The sequence below is a fragment of the Rhipicephalus microplus genome, unplaced genomic scaffold, assembly GCF_043290135.1.
Source record: "Rhipicephalus microplus isolate Deutch F79 unplaced genomic scaffold, USDA_Rmic scaffold_265, whole genome shotgun sequence".
Classification (NCBI taxonomy): Eukaryota; Metazoa; Arthropoda; class Arachnida; order Ixodida; family Ixodidae; genus Rhipicephalus; species Rhipicephalus microplus.
Genome location: NW_027464836.1, coordinates 87,501 through 92,500, shown reverse-complemented (window position 1 = coordinate 92,500; position 5,000 = coordinate 87,501). Strand labels below are relative to the sequence as shown.

The 5,000-nt window shown below is 43.8% G+C and overlaps 1 pseudogene; it reads right to left on the bottom strand.

The window, feature by feature from the left end:
- The window catches only part of LOC142792981 (large subunit ribosomal RNA), an 11,373-nt pseudogene that overhangs the window by 2,878 nt on the left and 3,495 nt on the right, over window positions 1-5,000 (bottom strand).

The following is a 5,000-nucleotide window of genomic DNA, read 5'->3' as shown; positions in this document are numbered from 1 at the left end:
TCCTCGCGCCCGGGCGTGGGCCAACTCGTTGGAGTTGGTGATGCCGCTGATCGTGGAGCCCATATGGGCCGGGAACCAAATGATCTCGTGTGGAGTGATGGTCCTACCTCTGAGAATTCTAGCAACAGGTGGGGAGACCCTGCCAGAGGCAAAGGCTCTAACCGCCGAACGGGAATCAGAGTAGATCTGAACACGGGATGAATCCAAAAGCCCTAGTGCGATGGATACCTGTTCAGCTATTGCTGGGGAGGTTGCCTTGACAGAGCATGCCGACATTACTGTACCTCGCTCAGAGACCGCAACGGCCACATAACGATTCCTATCCGCACGCGCAGCGTCCGTGAAGGTCGACGATCCCGACTTCGAGTGCACCTGCTCCAAAATTTTCTTGGCTCTAGCCCTTCTCCTTGCGACGTTAAATTGAGGGTGCATATTCCTAGGAATAGGATAAACTACGAGTGCCTGTCTAACGGCGGAGTCAAGAGAAGTCATCCGCTCTTCCTGGAGTATTGTAGAAATTCCGGCACGTGCCAAAATCTCCCGACCCGCCCGGGTGACCGAGAGGCGAGAGATCTGCGCCGTGCGTTGAGCCTCTATAATTTCATCCAACGTGTTGTGAATTCCTAATGCTAACAGCCCCTCCGTGCTAGTTCGGATTGGAAGGCCGAGTGCCCTTTTAACAGTTTTACGGATCAGTACATTGAGCTTCTCCCTTTCTGCAGCGAGCCAGTGATGCATAGACGCAACATAATGAACGTGACTCATGAGGAAGGCATGAAAGAGGCGAAGAAGATTGTCCTCCTTCATGCCTCCTTTCCTGTTAGAAACTCTAATAATGAGGCGAAGCGTAGCCGCAGTATGTTGCTCTAATCTACGTAGAGTTTCCGTGTTACGTCCATCCGCTGAAATGAGCATGCCTAATATCCTGATACAGCTAACCTTGGGAATTCTAGCCCCACTAGCAGTCAATAATGTCACATCCACTTGCTCAGGGGGGACCCAGTCCTTAGGTCGCCGTCCTTGTCTGGTGGGCCTGTATATTAATAGCTCAGATTTACTACTTGAAAGCTTTAAAGACATACGACTGATGTTTCTTTCAACCGTGTTGACCGCCTCCTGCAATCTGTCCTCAAGGCGCCCTATGGCACCGCCTCGGACCCACACCGTGATATCATCCGCGTAGAGCGCACTTTCCAACCCCTCGAGTTCGTCCAGTTCGCGAGCAAGGCGAGTCATGCCAATATTGAAAAGAAGCGGGGAGACGACTGCCCCCTGAGGGGTTCCACGTGAACCTAATTCGTACCGTTCTGACTTCAGCTCCCCCAACTTAAGAGTAGCCGTTCGGTCACTGAGAAAAGCAGCGGCAAAATTATAAAATCGCGCACCCAGGTTCATGTCATTTATGGATTCCAATATGTGGGCATGAGATATGTGATCAAACGCCTTAGCCAGATCGAGACCAAGTATGGCCCTGGCATCGCGAGTGCTGTCGTCAATGATGTGAGATTTAAGGAGAAGCATCACATCCTGCGTTGAGAGGTGTGGACGGAAACCCACCATATTCGGAGGGAGGAGACCCTCATCCTCGATAAATGCACAGAACCTATTATTCAGAACATGCTCATAGACCTTTCCAACACAAGATGTAAGTGAGATGGGGCGGAGGCTGTCAAGGCTGGGCTTTTTGCCCGGCTTAGGGATGAGGATCACCTCCGCATGTCTCCATTCCTCGGGGAACGTGCCATCAGCCCAGTGTTTGTTAAAAAGGTCGGTGAGAAAGTCAATTGAGGCGTCATCAAGGTTCCTCAAAGTCTTGTTAGTGATCTGGTCAGCCCCGGGTGCCGACCTGCCATTGAGATCCATTAGCGCCATCCGAACTTCAGCTGTCGTGATATTCTCATCAAGCTTGGATTGCATCCGCCCACTATAGAGGGGGGGCTTGGAAAGGGTGGGATCCATCCCTCTAAGCGGCAAATATTTGCTTGCAAGCATATCGCAAACCTCCTTTTCTGAGCTGTCTCTGAGAGCCGCGCTGACTATGCGGTCGACCACCCGGCACTGACTACCCTTGCTTTTTTCGGGCCCCATCAGATGTTTAAGCAAGTTCCATTTCCCCCCAACACGCATTTGTCCATCTACCATGTTGCATGTCTCCTCCCATCGCGCTCTCTCAAGCTGCATGGAGTAGGTCTCGATCTCCCTGTTAATTTCAGCAATCCTTCGCCTTAACCGCCGATTGAGCTTGTTCAGTTTCCAGCGCTCCCTAAGGCCATTTCTGGCCTCGAAGAGGTGGGCAAGTTTGCTATCCATGGTTCCAATCTCTGGCGGCGTCTCGATGACCTTTGTGGCCCTCTTAACGTCGCTAGATAAGTTCTGTTTCCAATCCGCAAGATTTTCCCAGCAGCCCCCATCTTTACGAATATCGCGGAAAAGATCCCAGTCTACTATAGTGTGTTTCCTGCTAGCTGTGACAGTTGCCGACAGCGTAGTTTCTAGTATATAATGGTCGCTACCTAAGTGTTCATATAAATTAGTCCACTCGCAGTGATCCTGAAAATTTGTAAAAGTCAAATCAGGCGTAGTGTCCCTACAAGCTGAATTTCCTATTCGCGACGGATAACGGGGGTCAGTCAGCATAATCATGCCCAAGTCATGCGTGCTCTTGTAAAGTGAGTCACCCTTCGTTGTAGTTTTTGGATACCCCCACGCGTGTAAAGTAGAATGGAAATCTTCCATGTCCTGTTATTGCCTGTGATGTGTAGTAATTAGTTGGAAAATGTGGCGGAATGAAATTTGTATTTCTTATCCATGTAAATGTGTAGCTATGCTTGCCTTCTTTCTTCCATAATTCATTCCACTCGTCGTTTAACTTTTTCTTTAATTCTTTTGCTATAACTGTTTTCGTTATGGGAACAAATATTTCCTCTCCGTCTTTGCTCGCTTCTTTTGCGCATTCGTCGGCTAATGTGTTCCCTATATTCCCACTGTGTGCTTTTACGTAGGTCAGTTTAATATCTTTACTTTGTGTTTGGCTTAAGGTTTTCCTGATGTTACAAATAATTGGATTTAGGTTATCTGGATTTTTTATTGCCAGAAGTGCAGATTGGCTGTCTGTAAAAAGCTGGTATTTAACGAAAGCTTGTAGAGGCCAGATATGTTCTATTGCTTTCTGGATTGCAATGATCTCAGCCTCGTAATTACTGCTGTGTTCTGGAAGTTTATATTTTTTCACTGTTTGGATTTGGTTATCTTTGTTTAGTATTATAAATGCCGCTCCTGTTTCTTTTTCTTTCTTTGATCCGTCTGTGTATATTTTGAAGTCTGCTTCTTCCTCTGTTGTTCCAAAGGGTATGCTAACTTTATTTGCTGGATGATCTTGCCATTGGTCGTGTTTCTTCATTATTTCGTTTTCGGTGTATACTTTCTGTTGCCATGTGAAGTTCTTTCCTTTCTTAAGTATGTAGTGTAATTCGTTTTCTTTTTCGATTGTCAAATGGAGAGGTGGAATGTTTGCTAATATGTTGAGTGAAAGATTTGATGTTGTTTTGAATGATTTAGTTATTAATAATAAAGGTAATCTTTGGATTGATTTCAGTTTTTTAATAAAAATGGTTTTTCGGCTATACCATGCTGGGGAGGCGTATGTAACCATTCGTTCTATACCCCTTTTATATATTAACTGTAGTGTGTTTCTATTTGTATGTTTGTCGTCTTTTATTGTACGACTTAAATTATACGTGACTTCGTCTACTTTTCTTTTTAAGTATTTTAGATGTGGGAGGAATGTTAGTTTTGTGTCCAAGACCACCCCTAGAATTTTCATTTCGTTAACCATTTTGATTTTATCCTGTCCGATTTTTATTTGGGGTTGATGGCTAATGTACTGCTTTCCGATTATCATATATTCCGATTTTTCCTTATTCAGGGTTATTCCTTTTTGATGTGCCCACTGATTTATTAGTGTTAGTGCCTTCGTAGCTTTTTCCTCCACCTCTTTTCTTGAGCGGAACTTTATGTGTAACACCACGTCGTCCGCAAAGGCTTGGATGTGTACTCCTTCTTGAAGCTGAGTTTCTAATAGGTCGCCTATTGTTATATTCCAACAGAGTGGGCTTAAAGGTGACCCCTGTGGGGAACCTGAAGTTAGTGTTTTCTTAATTTTTACTCCATCTGTTTCATAGATTATTTTCCTGTTCCGTAGAATATTGTCCGCTAGTTTTATTAGGTTGTTGGGACACTTATATTCTTCTAATTTCTGAATAACTACTTCGGGTTTTATAGAATTGAATGCGTTTTTAATATCTAGTGCTATTAGCATGCTGTTTAGCTTATCAATTTTCGCTTGGTTTATTCGTTTGATTATTTCTTCCAATGCCGTGGTTGTTGATGTCCCATGGGTAAATCCAAATTGTTTTTTGTTAAAATGGTGATTTTTAAACAAGAAATAATAGATTCTATCTTTTATGAGCTTTTCTAATATTTTTCCCAAAATCGAGTTAATAGCTATTGGGCGATATTTGTTTTCCTCGGATTTGTCCTCTCCGTTCCCTTTTGGAATCAATATAATTTTAGATTCTTTCCATCTTTGAGGAAAATGTCCGTGCTTTAAGCATGCATTAAAAAGATTGACAAAGAAAGTCTTATGCCTTTCATACATCACTTGTATGAGGTTAGTTTTTAGGTTGTCTGGTCCGGGGGTTACATCTTTCCTCAGATTTTTTACTATCTGCGTTACTTCAATCTCTGTAAATGGGAGGTCATCACTGGGTAAATTTCTTTCTCTCATTTCTGCTCCCGATGTCCAATTTCCTCCCTGTTTGTTATTATTTATTGTGTCGTTGCTTGATTGTATTTGACTGTGTCCTGGCTCGTCATTTTCCATGCAGTTAGGGTATAAATTTCCTAGAATGTGTTCTATTGTTTCCTGAAGAGTCTTTGTGACTTCTCCATTTTCTTTTGTGATGCTTCTAAACATAACCTTGGTTTTCATCTTATTTCGT